The sequence below is a fragment of the Poromitra crassiceps genome, assembly GCF_964638095.1.
Source record: "Poromitra crassiceps genome assembly, chromosome: 1".
Lineage (NCBI taxonomy): Eukaryota > Metazoa > Chordata > Actinopteri > Beryciformes > Melamphaidae > Poromitra > Poromitra crassiceps.
In genome coordinates, this window is record NC_139623.1 from 105,388,630 (window position 1) to 105,405,590 (window position 16,961).

A 16,961-nucleotide genomic window follows, 5' to 3' on the forward strand; every position below is an offset into this window, starting at 1 on the left:
TATTTACATGATGTCTAAATGTATTGTTTCATTTTACATGTTCTTTTTAACCAGTCTCTTTAATTATTTACAGAGCATTATTATTACTAAAGCTACTAAGCAAGGAGAGTATGAGAGACAAGGTGGTGGTTTTACTCTGTCTGCCCTTCAAGCATTCCTGTGACTGTGACCTTTGGAGTGTGTCACTGAACATAAGGGGGAGGGGAGGAGAGAGGAGTGAGCAGAAATGTGTAAAGATACAGTGGCCTATGTATTTTAGGAAGGGAAAAGTCACTGCTAAGGGCATGTAGGTACCATACTGCTAAGGGCATGTAGGTACCATACTGCCACAGACAAAATGAAGATCACTATAAGGTTCTCTGCTGCATGTTTGAACACTCGCACTGGTCAGCAGGACCTGATTATTCATCTGTTTTATTGATGATAAGAGAATACTTCCAACTCAGACTTCATGGTAACCATCGTGAAACCTAATTGTACACTATCATTCTGTGTTTTTGAAAGTTTAAATCACAGATGGGAGGCTAACATGGAAAATGAAAACTAAATTCTGTGCACTCAAAACACTCTTGCCTCTTTTGCAGGTGTCCTGATAACTGGAGAGTTCAAACCATTTTCTCGGCCTATACTCCAAACCAACAGCACTTCAGTGAGCTGCTACTGGAAGAGACGGATAAAGAGGGTCCAAACTGCAGTTTGGTAAACAGGTAATGAGTCTTTTTGGCTCTTTTATGACTGATGCAAATGTTGTCTAACTATGCTATGCTTCAGTTAGGATCCAGTGTTATTTATTTGTGTAGTATAGCGCAAAACTTCCCTTACAGTTGGGGCTGGGCAGTAATTCTATAGTATTGTTCATCTTTCAGTAGAATCATATCGTGAATTTGGGATATCGTGGCACACAATTCTGGTGTCTAAATTGATTATAACAAACAAAATTAATGAGAAAAAAAAGAAAGGAAAACTAGACTGTTATTACACCTAACATTACCATGACATGTTCAAAGGGATGAACATTCATTTGATTATTTAATGTGATTTTGTGAGCTATATTGTGATACTGTATATGGGGGGGTATGCCTTTGGTGATATTGATTTCAGCCACATCATCCAGACCTGCTCCATATTTGTTTTGACCATGCAGTTGTTTTCAAGGCAGCTCCAGATATGAAGCCTACTATGCCTAAAATGACACACTAAGGCCGGAGATATACTTACTTTTGTACTTGCGTTCGCATATGTATCCTGCGTCTATTTGGTACGTTGGTCGTGCACGTCCTATCCAAATTAATGAGACGCGTATGCTCCAAACAGACGATGCAGGATATGCAGTGCAGACATCATGTGAACGCGTAGTTGACAACAAGTATACTGTATCTCCACCCTAAGACGGCTAACCTATACGTTACCGATGGCAACAGCAATAGCCTGTGACTGGAAAGCTGCTGGTTTGAATCCAGACCTTCTGGGAAAGTGGACAAATGTTGGTTTTTCCTCTCCATAAATAACTATAAATGTTGCCCTGATCAAGGTAGTTAAACCTGTGTAATTCTGAGGAGTAGACTGCAATGTAAGACTATGTTGTACTTGGAGGTGGCAAAGATAATGCTTGCTGCTGCTAATAGGAAATTACTCATAGACAAGAGGCAGGATGGAGACATGGAAGAGGAAAGTTATGCAACAAGAATGGAGAATGATCTTGAAAATGTTGGCATGAATTTTCAAAATTTTAGCCTATATGATCATTTGGCGTGATGGGGGGGGTCTCTGTTATTAGCCAATCCCCGGGGTAACACCTTTTTAAATACAACATAGCATTTACTCACATTTTTATAATGGTTTATGCACTTGTACAATTTTTAATGATGGATGTCCTCGGCCAACATTATTGTCTTTCAGAGGCTGTAGCAGGCTTATTTTTGAAGCTAGAGTGAAGCTAGCCTGCTAGCCTGTCAGGAAGGGGGCTAAATAACGCTCCAAAATCTGGCTAAATTTTTGGCGAGGCAAAAAGTGTTATGGTCATTTTCAAAGGGGTCCCTGACCTCTCACCTCAAGATATCTGAATGAGAATGGGCTCTATGTAGAGCTGCAACGATTAGTCGATTAGTGAATTGTCAGAAAATTAATCGCCAACTATTGTATAATTGATAATTGTTTTGAGTAATTTATAAGGGAATAAAACAAAAATTATCTAGTTCCAGCTTCTTAAATGTGAATATTTTCTGTCTTCTTTCGTCTTCTATGACAGTAAACTGATTATCTTTGGGTTGTGGACTGTTGGTCACTCAGGACAAATAAGACATTTAAAGGACAAATAAGATATTTAAGGACATCATCTTGGGCTTTGGGGAAAAAGTGATCAACATTTTTTCACTGTTTTGTGACATTTTATGGATCCAACGACTAATCCATTAGTCGAGAAAATAATCGACAGATGAATCAATAATGAAAATAATCGTTAGTTGCAGCCCTAGCTCTATTTGGGTACCCAACCTGTAGAACATGGTTCCTCTCTGTTAGAGGTGGTGGTGATGATGATGATGATGATAATAATAATAATAATAATAAAAGGGTATATTTATACTAGTAGTGATATGATTCTGGTTTCAGTTCTAGTCTTTCAGTTCTATACTTATATATATACTCATGTCATGGGCAACTGAAGTTTATAGTTTATCAACCTTTTTTATAACGGCGTGAGAGAACTGCCGCAGACATATAGTTTAACACCCCCCCCCCTTTTTTTTTTTTTTTACCATACTTACAGCCCTGAATATAACTTATGTAGATAAATCTGACTTATTTCTCATCCAAAATACTAAGGGGGCGAAGCTATTAAACCAAAAATAATGTGTTGCTGATTGCTGTTGTTTTGAGCATGCTACTGTCACTCTGGGGACCAAAGAGCTGCGTGTTTCATGAAAGCAGGGCCAGTGGCTCCACAGTTGCACCTTTGAGTGAATTACACAGACACTACTGAGTTGTTGTTGTTGTTTTACTTTGTTTCACTGACAAGGATGGGAGCCCCGAAATAGAAGGCAGTGATTGACCTATGAATTAAGGCAGTTATGACACAGCAGGCAGTGATTGACCTACTATGAATTAAGGCAGTTATGACACAGCAGCAGGCAGTGATTGACCTATGGATTAAGGCAGTTATGACACAGTAGCAACAAAGGATTACTGATGGTTGAGAGTTTCATTCCAAAATGAGATATCCACCATTTGAAAATGCCTCCTCTAAGAAAAAGATAGCTGGTAGTAAAGTCCATTATGGGTAATTGTTACTTAGGAAACAGTTATGTGTTTGGGGTTTTAATCATCTGCGGTTTGATGTATTGTCTGATTAAATGTAGGAAGCAAAATGCATGTATAGTGTTTTGGAGTGAAACCCATCAAGTAATAAAGGGAGGGCATTGGGCCAGAGAAGATTGCACTGTGCGAAATGCAGAACAAATGAGCGAACTTAGTGAAGGTATCTGAGAATTTTCAACAACAACTTAAAGTGAGGAGAAATGCATCAGTCTGAAGGGCACATTGACATTTTAACTTTGCATGAAGATCACATTTTTGGGGACATTGTTTTTTCATTATTTATGAGACCTTATATATTAGGTGCTGCTTTTTATATTTTATGCAGGCCAATTTTGCTTTCTGCAACATTTTCGTTTCAGCAGTATTAAATATTTTAATGTAATTTCAATGTAATAGAACTGAACCCATCCAACATAATGTAAAGCAACTTTGTCAGAAATCTGCTTCCAAATGCATGCATCACCTTTCATTAAATAACCACCAATCGCCAGTCAAATGCTAGTAAATCTTGGCAGGCAGCCACCCATCATTTGGATGCTCTAATGCTCTTTTGTATTCTTTCTGATAAAATAACTTGAGCCTTTGAATTCATTACCATTATGTGCTGCTGTCAGTTATGAAGCTGCCAGTTTAGAGATGAACAAAATGTCTCCAAATGCCTCTCGTTTGTTGTTGTTTTTAAGCTTTTTGTGCTAAACCAACCAACTCTCCTTGTTATGTCGTGTAATCCTGGCAAATGGCTTTACAGTGTTTGTTCTCCAGCTGTAAACACAAAGCGGTGTGCATGATGAAGTCGTTACTGTATAATATCCATCCTTTTTATTTAACTAGACCCATTTGCAATTTCTCATTAGTGAGAAAGCCTCTTTGTAGCCCGGCCCAGCCATATGCATTAAGACCTCCCATCTCAACAGTCAACACGAGCTAGCAAGCGTTAGCTACTTTTTTGAGGCGTTTTAAACAAGTTAAAATGGTAAATTACGTTTGGGGACAACATTTCTTCCAAACTTGTGCGATGTTGTAACAACGTGGGGAGACGAAAGTACAGTAGTCACCGTTGCCAGGTAAGCTGCCTTCAGTACAGCCTGGGCCCCAGGAAGAGAGCTTGGTCAGCCAGGATTAGTTTAGCTAGCTAGCTCGCTAACGTTAGCGTTAGCTAACCCGCAGTGGTAGCTAATGCTAACGTTACCCCAGCATGTTGGCGGATGTGCATTACTCACGTTTAGGCTATCAATAAGATGAGACTGTAACGTTAACGTCACATTATTTCGCTAACGTTATCTTGTAGTATAACGCTATTGTTAACAGCTTTATCCAGTGGAATAAATTACCAATGAGCTAGCCTATATCAAGTCCTTTTTCTATTTTCTAGCTACTAAAATTCACGTTTCTTCCTTTGCCAATTGCAAATGACATTGGGATGTACTCCTCAAAGCCAGAGACAAATTGCCAGCCATTGGTATTCAATCAGGACTCACGGACTACCCTAGTCCTCATGGTCTTTCATTGAACTTGTAAATGCAGTCCAAAGAGGTTGGATTTAAAAACAGTCGAGATTTTGCTGTCACTTCTCTGGCTGCCTACAAACAAACAAACAAACAAACAAACAAACAGTGCTACAGGGTGCAGGGTGCAAACTCCAGACAGTGCAACTGCCAACTACTGGATTTATTTTCATGAACCAAGACAAAATGGGAAAGTGGGAAACATCCCGCATCTTATTTTTTTTAGACTAGGTCTTGAGGTTATTATGTTACCTACCACAACATTAGTTAGTTATAATAATAATACTAGGGTATCGGCCAACCCTAGGCTGCGCAGGCTCGCGCAAGCTCGGCCTCGCTTGCAGCTCGGCTGCTGCGTGACCTCGCCTGCTCTATTGGCACCCTAGGCTCGCCCGCTGCGTGGGCTCGCCGCACACAGCTCGGCTGCTACGCGGCCTCGTTCACAGCTCGGCTGCTGCATGGCGCCTCGCTCACAGCTCGGCTGCTGCGTGGCCTCACCTGCTCTATTACCATGCACAGTGCACAATCGCCTGCTCTATTGTTATGCGCAGCGCACAATTGCCCAACTCGCATCACTGATGACATCACTGTCACTGATGATGTCACAATGCCTATGACATCATCAGTGCCATGTCATAGAGAGGCATGCTTCAGCACTGTACCAGAGATTTTCATCCGTTATTTATTTTCCCATACACATTTCGTAAAATGCATATAAAAATAGTTTCACTGGTTCAAACCAAACGGTACAGATATATTTAGAAACAGGAGAGATTGCATAACATTTCACTGGGACCAAAACATTAACAAAAATGCGCGTTTAAAGAAAATATTTTTTCAATCTTGTTTTTTAAAGTTTTGGTCCGACTGAAATCTTCTATGGTCTCTCCCGATTATAGCGTTTGGTTTGACGAAGTAAAACTATTACTACTTGTACTATCTGGTACAGTGCTGAAGCATCTATAAGATGATTTTGATCAATAATGATATGACATCACTGATGATGTCATAGACATTGTGACATCATCAGTGGGACAAAAATTGAAACAGATATTGGACAGACAAACATTGCCCACTTGCTCCCTTTTATATAGACTACTAGGCATCTCGCGCGCCACGCGCGCTCGATTCCTAGGCTCGCCCTGCAGCTCGCCGAGCTGCGTGGGCTCCCCTGCTCTTATGACATCAATGATGATGTCACAACTTCACATCACTGATGACATCACAATTGTTCTTATGACATCACTGATGATGTCACAATGCCTATGACATCATCAGTGATGTCACAATGCACAATTGCTCAAGTGACATAACTGATGACATCACTTCCGGGACAAAATTGCTACAGACAGAGAACAGAGATTGCCCACTTGCCCCTTTTATATCCACCTTATTTTTGAATGCCCCACTGTAAAATGATTATGGGTACAAGCCAGGTCCGGTCTAGAATGTCACTGTTTGTTGCAGCTGGTTAACGTTACTTGTGGGCAGAGGGACTGCGGCGCTCGTACTGAGCGAATTTCCTCGTCAAACTCCGACGCCGGGGAAAAAAAAAACTCAGACACTGGAAAAAAGTTGCCTGTCACGAAGAAATAACACTCGTTTGACGACGTATTTGAGGGAATGTAATAATGTTATCTATCACATCCGCTAACCTGTTGCTCTTTGAACAACTCAGGATATACTGTATATCAGCGAGATGTTTGGCCAAGCTGGACGTGATTTGCTCCCTTCGCCTGCAGATTCGAAACATCGTTTACAGACGGGCGTCCATGTCGGCAACGTAACGGGGGGAGGGGACTGGGAGGATTACACCGGAAGAAGCGCCCATGCAGCTAGGAATAAGGTGGATATAGACAGATAGATGTGATGCTTTCTTGGGAGGCAGATTCGTATGCCTCTGCCGGCGATAGCCAGGCCGGAGGCATTATGGATTCGGGTTGTCCGTCTGTCATCCTAACATAACACGATGTTCATTGACACAATATCTGAGGAATGCCTTGACGGAATTTCATCAAATTTGCCTCAAACGTCGACTTGGACTCAAGGATGAACTGATTACATTTTGGTGGTCAAAGCCAAAGGTCAAAGTTCAAGGTCACTGTGACTAGGGATGGGCGGGAGTACTCGGGTACTCGAGTGCTCATTCATAACGTCAGTACTCGAGTAATGTTTCCGCTGTTCGGGTACTCGCCCCACCCCTTTAAAAATGGTACACACGCATCGTCATGTGGATCTGGCTATACAGGCAGCATGGCTGTGTTTCAGACAGGCATAACTGCATGGGCGTCAAGTCAGCCAGAATGTAAAAGTATGTCATCTGCTTTAGGGCTTTCAAATAAAACCCTTATTGTAACATTGGCATTAATATTAATTTTGAGTAATGCTTTACAGTCACAGTTTCACTCGTAATCGTAGTATTTTGATACAAGGTTTGCTGCTTTGTTCGTTGAAATATACTATATAATATTATACCGGACATGTAGGCCTCTTGGAAATTAGCCTTTGCTTGTTTTACAAGTCTGCTCGAACGAAGCGCTAACCAATGCCATCCAACCACCGGAGATCTGAGGTAGGCTAACCCTAACAGCTGCAGCTAACGTCACCTAATGATCCCTTTCCTCACAAAAAGTGCTACAGGTAGTGCTTTTTCCATGCAAAAATGCAAACGTTATGTGTGAACAGCCCCATACACAGCAGATTACTCCTGCACTGTCATTACCATACTAATAGATATTCGAAATTAACTGCTTAACACATTCAGTGCCACAGCGCTTCAGTAAAATTGTCTGGAGCCTGTGCCAGATTCACTTCCATTCAGTTGAAAACAGCTATAGAATTTTTTCTATTATGGCTATATTAACGGGGCTGGACTTTAATGAAAGATTGAACACTCCTGCTTCTTCCAAAGAAGAAATTTTGTTTCTAGACAGTTCCATTATGAAATTACAGCCTCTCAAAAAAGTGCACTTTCAAGGGTTTTCTGTCGTTTTTTTTTTCTTTCCAAGATATAGCCCCTTTTATGAATACCTTTTGCACTCTAATTTCGAGCACATTCACTGACTCTGGCTGGTGTTTTCTGATGTGGTGGCGTGTGGTGTGGTTTCTGTGCAGCCACACACCCCTCTCCCCCCCCCCCCCCCCCCCCTCTCCACCTCTGAGCTGCGGGCTCCTCCCACACGCACAGAGTTTGCTTTCTCGACTCCGTTTTTGCCCCGGACAGATCCCAGCTTTGCTGCGCGCATCATTTCCTTGATGGGCATCAAGGAAATGATGCGCGCTGGCAAACGCGACTGAACGAAAAGGCTTGGCCCGTTCGGCATCGGAAATCGTGTGGAGATAGATAGAAGCATAAGAGCTCAGTTGTGAGCGCGGATGCAGCCGAGCCCACTCTCGCTGTAGACGGAGCAATATATACGGCTCTGGCAGAAAGCATGCATCGGTTTCCACGGCTTTCTCCGCTGTCTCCTGTACAAAGTAAAGGATCTGAGGTGGGTGGAGCAGCTCCTGTGACGATGTTTAAGGTGGCGCCGTGTGATCCCTTGAAGGGATTCATGCTCACTGGCTGGGTACGACCTTAAACAGCAGAATTATGGAATAATATGAATTATGATTTTAGGACGTCCACAGACGTCCTTGGCACTGAACGTTACTTTTTTTTAGGACGTACACAGACGTCCTCGGCACTGAATGTGTTAACATAGCCAAACTTGGGTTAAGCGTGTGTTTCCACACGGTCCAAACCCGACCCCCCCCTTCCCCCCAGCGAGTACCCGATTACTCGTTCATAATAGGAGAGTACTCGAGTATTTAAATTGGTTAAAATGCCCATCCCTAACTGTGACCTCGCAAACGCCATTCCCAAGTTCTTTAACGAGATATCTCAGGAACGGCTTGACGGAATTTCTTCCAATTTGGCTTAAACGTTGACTTGGATGCAAGGATGAACTGATTAGATTTTGGTGATCAAAGGTCAAGGTCACTGTGACCTCGCCAATGGCCTCGCCATTTTCAAGCTTGTTGACGCCATATCTCAGGAATGCCTTGATGGATTTTCTTCGAATTTGCCTCAAACGTCCACTTGGACTCAAGGATGAACTGATTAGATTTTGTTGGTCAAAGTTCAAGGTCACTGACCTCACAACCACCCGTTTCATGTTCGTTAACGCAATTTCTCAGGAACGCCTTGACAGAATTTAATCCAATTTTCCTCAAACGTCCACTTGGACTGAAGGATGAACTGATTAGATTTTGGTGGTTAAAGGTCAAACTTCAAGGTCACTGTGACCTCACAAACCCCATTTCCAAGCTCTTTAACGCGATATCTCAGGAGCGCCTTGATGGAATTTCTTCCAATTTTGCTCAAACGTCGACTTGGACTCGAGGATAAACTAATTAGATTTTGGTGGTCAAAGGTTACAGTCACTGTGACCTCACGAACGCCATTTTCAAGCTTGTTAATGCGATATCTCAAGAACGCCTAGACGGAATTAATTCCAATTTGCCTCAAACGTCCACTTGGACTCAAGGATGAACTGATTAGATTTTGGTGGTCAAACGTCAAGGTCACTGTGACCTCACGAACGCCATTTTCAAGCTTGTTAACGCAATATCTCAAGAACACCTAGACGGAATTTCTTCCAATTTGCCTCAAACGTCCACTTGGACTCAAGGATGAACTGATTAGATTTTGGTGGTCAAACGTCAAGGTCACTGTGACCTCACGAATGCCATTTTCAAGCTTGTTAACGCAATATCTCAAGAACACCTAGACGGAATTTCTTCCAATTTGCCTCAAACGTCCACTTGGACACAAGGATGAACTGATTAGATTTTAGTGGTCAAACGTCAAGGTCACTGTGACGTCACAAACACCATTTTCAAGCTCGGTAATGCCATATCTCAGTAACAACACCTTGACGAAATTTCTTCACATTTGGCTGAAACGTCAAAGTCTGGACAGACATGCATGTCGAGTTTGTCGACTGTTCACTTGTTGGTGGAGGCATATATCGGCGGTGCGGTCGGTTTTTTCTTCTTTTTTCCCCTTTTTTCCGCATGCTCTTCCCAGGGGAGGTCAGGGTCAGTTGCATAACTGTGACCGTGGAGCTGGTAGGGGTCCAGTGTCTGGCTCTGTAGCTTGAACATAGGATCTCAGAGAGAAAGATGGTCTCCCATTAGCACACCTTGCCGGCGCCGCCTCTAAATAAAATGTTATGTATTTTTTCATTCGGTTTGCTGTCCCATACAGAAGAAAGAAAAATAATATGTTCAGAGAACATATGACATCTTCGATGTCTTTGATTTGATCTTGATCTACTGATCTTTCTCTCTTTTATGTCCTTTGACATCCAGTAACCGATCCAGTTTTCCTCACAGCACGACTTAAACTTAATTTAAACTTAAACTTAAACCTAAGTTTGATATTTAAATTGTACACCCTTGGTCGCTTTTAAAATTGTATTTCACACATGCTCAGATACCCCCTTAAAGTATTATTCCTCCACACGACATAGGCAAAAGTAGGCCACAGGTTATTAAAAGAGTGTTTGGTAATCAGTTGGTATTATACTTACATAATGGAGAGCACCAAGGAGAGTAATGCACTCTTGATGCCCTTGTGAAGAAATAGCGATCATGTAACAATTCTTCATAATCTGCAGAATTACTTGGACAGAGACAAGCAGAATACTGACATCTGGCCTTATTGCTACTAGAACTGATCCTGGTACGGGTCCAGGAGCGAACCTGGGGCTTTAACTCAAAATAACCCCAAACAATAGGAACTACATCCTACTGCAGTGCATGCGGGCGAGGCATTGGAACATTGGACCGACCATAAACAATGCATTTCCAATATTGCAACACTAGGTAAACATGCAGGTTGCAACTGGTTCCTTGCATTGGATTGCCAGTTTTATATGCATGGGTTGCGCACTGGTCCTGATATTTGATCACATGGAGATCAATTAAGCTGGAACAAGAGTGCATTAGTTAAGTAATGGATTCTTCAGCTCCACCTTTAATGTAGTCCGTGTCTGTAGTCTTATTCACACCGGCCTTGAAAGGGGTAAATGTTACGGAATTTGTAATCCGCATCTCCGATGTGAAAGTGATGTAAGCGGAGTTGTGGATAATTGTGTTACACCTTTCGTTACGCCAGTGGAGGTAGTCATAGCGCCGGATCAGCCTCCACCCTGCCTCAGCCTGAAAGCATAGGAGCGGCGACACGGAGAGGTGCGAATAGTCAGCTCATTCATAAAAAAATGACAGGGGAAACCACCTCACACAGCAAGAAAGGCATAAGCGAACGTAAAAAAGTAGCCTATACAATCATGACTGCAACAGGGGCGCCAGGAGGAATGCTCCATGCGTAACAGTTTATGGGTAAGTAGGATAGGCTATTTATGCTCAAACGACGTTGACATTAGTAGGCAAAATTAACGGATATAAAAATACGCTTCAGAGGACGTCTCGTGCATCTGTCTGTGGCCAGTCGGTCTGAGGATATTATTCCCTCTGTTCTTCAATCTCTCCTCAAAACAATCCCAATGTTTGGGAAAACCAGCTCCAGAACTGCAATCTGTCTAGTAGCCTGTTGTGCGTTCCCTTACGAAAAACAACTAACGTTATAGTAGGCTATTCATGTGCATTTATGCTATTCCCCCGACGACGAGTAACGTTATGCAGACTGCTGCAGCTGTTTGACATGGGGGCGTCCGCTTTCAGAACGGATTTAGGCTAATTAGGCTACTTCATGGGAATAATTTGCTTTACAAAATACTTGAACCAAAAGGTAAGAATTAGCCTTGTACCTAATACACGATTGTGCCTCTGTGATCCTGTCAATCAGATGAATATTGAAAGCCTTGTGTTACCATGCTGCCTTATAGAGAGCCGCAGGGATGACGTATTTTTGTAGTCGGAACGCGGAAGTCCCGGTCTTCCTGGTTCTTCACTGTTTCTGCCTATGGGATTTTTGAATGGGTTTTTGCCGCGATGCTTCAAATATGGTCTCTGTGCAACGCAAGCTTAATCAAACGCGAACCAGTGTTCAGCCGGATAATCTTCACACATGAGATTCAAGATTCAAGATTCAAGATTTTTATTGTCACTCCATGGTACAAGTATCACGTGTGAAATTCTTGTGCTGTGGACTCCGTTTACAACATAGTACAAATATAACAGGGCATATGAGTGCAAAAACAACAAGAGACAAGAAGGAGGACCACTTTCATGAGTTTTGAAGCGTAAATGCGAGCCCTAGAAGTAAAAAGCTCGTGCTAAGATAATCCAGAACTACACACAGTGTCGCATAGGCTTCCCCGTCACGTCACCACTCAACCTGGACTGTTGTTGATGTGTGCGCTGCTGTGCACTGATTACCCCGGGCTGAACGGGGCTGAACCAGGTGAGGGAAAGAGAATTTCCGTGTTCGTCCTTTGAAGTGATGATGTTATTGACGTATAATATCCCCGTCAACTCAACAGTGTAGTCTCATTTAGCCGTTTGCTAGCTAGCCGCCCTTTTAACGGCACGTAAAAGCTTAAAAACTCATAAAAGTGGTCCTCATGTGTGAAGATTATCCTACTGAACACTGGTTCGCGTTTGATTAAGCTTGCGTTGCCCAGAGACCTTATTAGAAGCATCGCGCCAAAAACCCATTCAAAAATCTCATAGGCGAAAACAGTGAAGAACCAGGAAGTGTTAGCATCAATGTTTTCCGGACTCGTTTCTGCGGCCTTGTGAAAATATTAATTTAGGCTACTAGGAGGAGCTGGGTGGAAATGCTTCCCCTTGCCTCATTTCAATCTGGGAGGGCTGGATGTAACCTGAACCGGCTGTCTCCGAGTCCTTACTGGATCTCTGTGTGAAAGTGGCGAGTGTTTGGCTGTCTCCTTACTGGATCTCTGTGTGAAAGTGGCTAGTGTTTGGCTGTCTCCTTACTGGATCTCTGTGTGAAAGTGGCTAGTGTTTGGCTGTCTCCTTACTGGATCTCTGTGTGAAAGTGGCTAGTGTTTGGCTGTCTCCTTACTGGATCTCTGTGTGAAAGTGGCTAGTGTTTGGCTGTCTCCTTAGTCCTTACTGGATGTCTGTGTGAAAGTGGCGAGTGTTTGGCTGTCTCCTTACTGGATCTCTGTGTGAAAGTGGCGAGTGATTGGCTGTCTCCTTACAGGATCTCTGTGTGAAAGTGGCTAGTGTTTGGCTGTCTCCTTACTGGATCTCTGTGTGAAAGTGGCTAGTGTTTGGCTGTCTCCTTAGTCCTTACTGGATGTCTGTGTGAAAGTGGCGAGTGTTTGGCTGTCTCCTTACTGGATCTCTGTGTGAAAGTGGCGAGTGATTGGCTGTCTCCTTACAGGATCTCTGTGTGAAAGTGGCGAGTGATTGGCTGTCTCCTTACAGGATCTCTGTGTGAAAGTGGCGAGTGATTGGCTGTCTCCTTACAGGATCTCTGTGTGACTGGAAGTGGCTAGTGTTTGGCTGTCTCCTTACTGGATCTCTGTGTGAAAGTGGCTAGTGTTTGGCTGTCTCCTTAGTCCTTACTGGATCTCTGTGTGAAAGTGGCAAGTGTTTGGCTGTCTCCTTAGTCCTTAGTGGATGTCTGTGTGAAAGTGGCTAGTGTTTGGCTGTCTCCTTACTGGATGTCTGTGTGGAAGTGGCTAGTGTTTGGCTGTCTCCTTACTGGATGTCTGTGTGAAAGTGGCGAGTGTTTGGCTGTCTCCTTACTGGATGTCTGTGTGAAAGTGGCGAGTGTTTGGCTGTCTCCTTACTGGATCTCTGTGTGAAAGTGGCGAGTGTTTGGCTGTCTCCTTACTGGATCTCTGTGTGGAAGTGGCTAGTGTTTGGCTGTCTCCTTACTGGATCTCTGTGTGGAAGTGGCTAGTGTTTGGCTGTCTCCTTACTAGGAGTCCTTATGGGGGTTTAATTACAGGAGTGGCTGTGTTCTGGATTAATGAGCCTAATCTGCAGAGCGCAGAGCAGGTTGAAGCTGGGATTGCGGTCACTTTCTCTGCCCATAGTGTCCTTGCTTGCACTCACCCAAACACAATTCACCCACTTGCATGCAAGAAGCACTCTTTATATACCCCCCCCCCCCCCCCCCCCCCACGCACACACACATTTTCATTTTATATTGAGATGTCTTTGTGCCAAAGAGATTAGGCTACTTTTAGACTAATTGTCTCATATTGTCTACATTTTCTGATTGGCATTACGAATCCAGACATCAGTGTTTGGCATTTGGACAAATCCATTGTCAATTGAATCACAGCTAAAAAGCATTCAACATTATTACTCATAGTGGTCTAACCATTCACATTATGGCTGAGTTTGTATTTGATGCAGCATAGTCATTCATAGCTCTACAATACCAGGGGTTCTCAAAGTCTGAGACTGTGGGCCTCCCGCTGACAAAGCTTGGAAAAAGGTGCCCCCCCTCACTGAAATCCTGGATGCCTATTGGATCATGATTATGTTCTTACTTATTTGATCCCATAGAGTCTATGGGACTACACCAAATACATAAAGAAGGTCTTTCTGATGGCATTTCTTAGTTTCTGACTCTGGGAAAGTGAGAAAAACAGTAAAATTTGCCAAAACTACTGTGTCTCTCTGAACTACCTTTAACCAAATCACAGACATTTAACATGATCACCTTTTGATAACTAATGTCATATTTCTTCACTTCCTTTCACTGAGCCTCCCCTGAAACTGTGGGTGGCCCGTCCCCCACTTTGAAAACCTCTGCTCTATACACTTCTTAAATTTATTCTAATTCCTTCTTTTAATTTTCCCTTTTTTACCCAAAGGAAGTTTTATTTCTTCATTAGCATAACCTTGGGCAGCATTTTGGCATGTTGCAGGCGCATTTTAATTTTAACCAATTGAATTTAAATCTTGGCTAAACTTAGAGCTATTGGCTCACTAAAGGATGTGAGTCACTGTCATGCCAGTCTGAAAAAGTGCTTTTCCATTTGACAATTAGATTACAATTAGATTTCAGTTCTTGAGAATTCCGTTTGCGTCTTTGTGGCAACCTCATCCCCAGAGATCGCCTCTCTTCCATGTATTATGATGGAGAATATAGATGCTTGTAAGAATTCATCAGAATAATATGAAGATTAGAATTGACAAATTATAATGTTTTACTGGCAAGTAATCAGTATAAATGATAAGCATCTATTGCAGTGATCGGCAGCTGGCAACCTGCAGACTGTATCTGACCCCTTCAATTTTGTAATTTCTTTCTCATTTATTAAGTTAGCGTTACAGGCTTGGTGCCAACACACAAAATGATATTAACCACAATTTGGAGACTTGTGAGCCTCCAGTGTGCTTGTAGTTATAATACACATATCTTTTATTGCAATTCGTACACAAGAAGCTGTATTTATGTTTTTTTTGTCTCTGTGTTTATCTCCTGTAGGAGAGAGAGCCACTCTGTACTAGAGGTGTAACGATACGTTTACGATATGTATCATGATACAAAATCATATTAGAATATTCCCTCTAAACAAAACATTTGTTTGAATATATTTGAATACTATATATATATTATATTAAAAACAAATATATATCTTTTTTTTAATTGATTGATTGATTGATTGATTGATTGATTTGTTGATTTATAATTATATTTATTTTTTGCGTGTGTGGTAAGGCAAACCAGTACAACCAATACATTTATTTGAACTTTTCTTTTTCAACATAAACAATTTCTTTTCATATTTATTCAGTCAGTACTAAATACAGTAGTAGCCTGCACTTTTGTAATGTTTTTAAATCACCAGGCAAACAATGTACCGTATGTTTTTATGTTGCCCTCTTGGCCAGGTTTTTTACCTGGTTAAATGTAAAAAAAAAAATAATAATAATAATAATACATTTGAATATAAATTTTCATATTCGAATATTCCTTAAATTTTTATATTCGAATATATATTCGAATATAGAATATTCTTTGACAGCCCTATGATACAAGGATGATATTGGCTCATTTAGAGGCCTTGCATGGAATGTTTGTGTAGTAGTGCTGCACGATTAATCGAATCGCAATCGCAATCGCGATGTCAGCACGTGCGATTGCATAACCGCAAAAGTGTGCGATTATTTTATTTTATTTTTTTCACGTCTTTTTGAGTCACACACACACACACACACACACTGTGTGTGAGAGCCTCCTTTAAACTAACGTTACACGCGACGCAGCAAACACACGTTTCTCAGCCATCACACTGGGCATCAATACTAGCGGGAGACTTCTCCCATGCACTCCCGCAAATAAGTAATGTTATGTGCAGCAAGGTACATATTATCTACAGAGAGGGCGAGAGAGAACATCCATGATCGCTAACAGCAAGCTATGCTAATAACTAGCTAGCCGTTCATTCAGAAACGCATGTAAACAGCCGTGTGATCAGTGAGAACGTCAGTAAAATAAGGAGAGAGCTGCAGGTGCTTATGCAGAACTAGTGCGCGATTAAGTACACAGTGGGGATGACCCGCTGTGATGAAGAATATAACGAGATTAACAAGGTTGATAGCAAAACACTGTCGCAGCTGCCAGCACTGGCAGCATCACCTCCAGGCTAGCTAACTAGCCTGTCACATGACGCCTTCATGGTCCCCTCGTTAAAAGTCTGCAGATGCACGTTCTCACCTCTCTCTCTCAAGAAGCGTCACGTGAGTGTGGCGTTTAAGGCCATCTGTCGCTACAAAATAAATAAACGGGGTGTATCATTCATTAGTATTGCTGGACAGACATGTAACTAACTTTGCAACTTTGCTGAGCCATCTTCTATGTGCTGTAACACAGTGCAGTTTCTATTTGACTGGTGTTTCTTTTTTACATGTTTGGGACAGGCAAATGTCTCAAAATGTTTTATTTTTTTGTAAAGATAATTTAATTTCAAATTGTTTTATTTTTTTAGTTTTAATATATTTTAAATTGTAACATATTTCATGTATTTTAGTCTGTGATATGTGAAACCGTGGTATTTTTGTCCAAGGTTATCATACCGTCAAAAACTCATGCCGGCACATCCCTAGATACCTAGTGGCAGTGGTGGCCCAACGGTTAGAGAAGCGAGCTTCAATCCCCGGGACCGGCAGGATAAATCTGGGTGGGGAAAGTGAAAAGGC

General features: G+C 42.1%; 1 protein-coding gene across 1 annotated transcript in view; it reads left to right on the top strand.

Annotated features, from left to right (window-relative positions):
* The first annotated feature begins 4,240 nt into the window (after positions 1–4,240).
* The window catches only part of esrra (estrogen-related receptor alpha), a 33,106-nt gene continuing 20,385 nt past the window's right edge, over positions 4,241–16,961 (top strand). The window contains exon 1 of the mRNA XM_083641695.1: positions 4,241–4,379. The gene's annotated coding sequence lies outside the window, so the exon portion shown is untranslated. The remainder of the gene's footprint in view (positions 4,380–16,961) is intronic.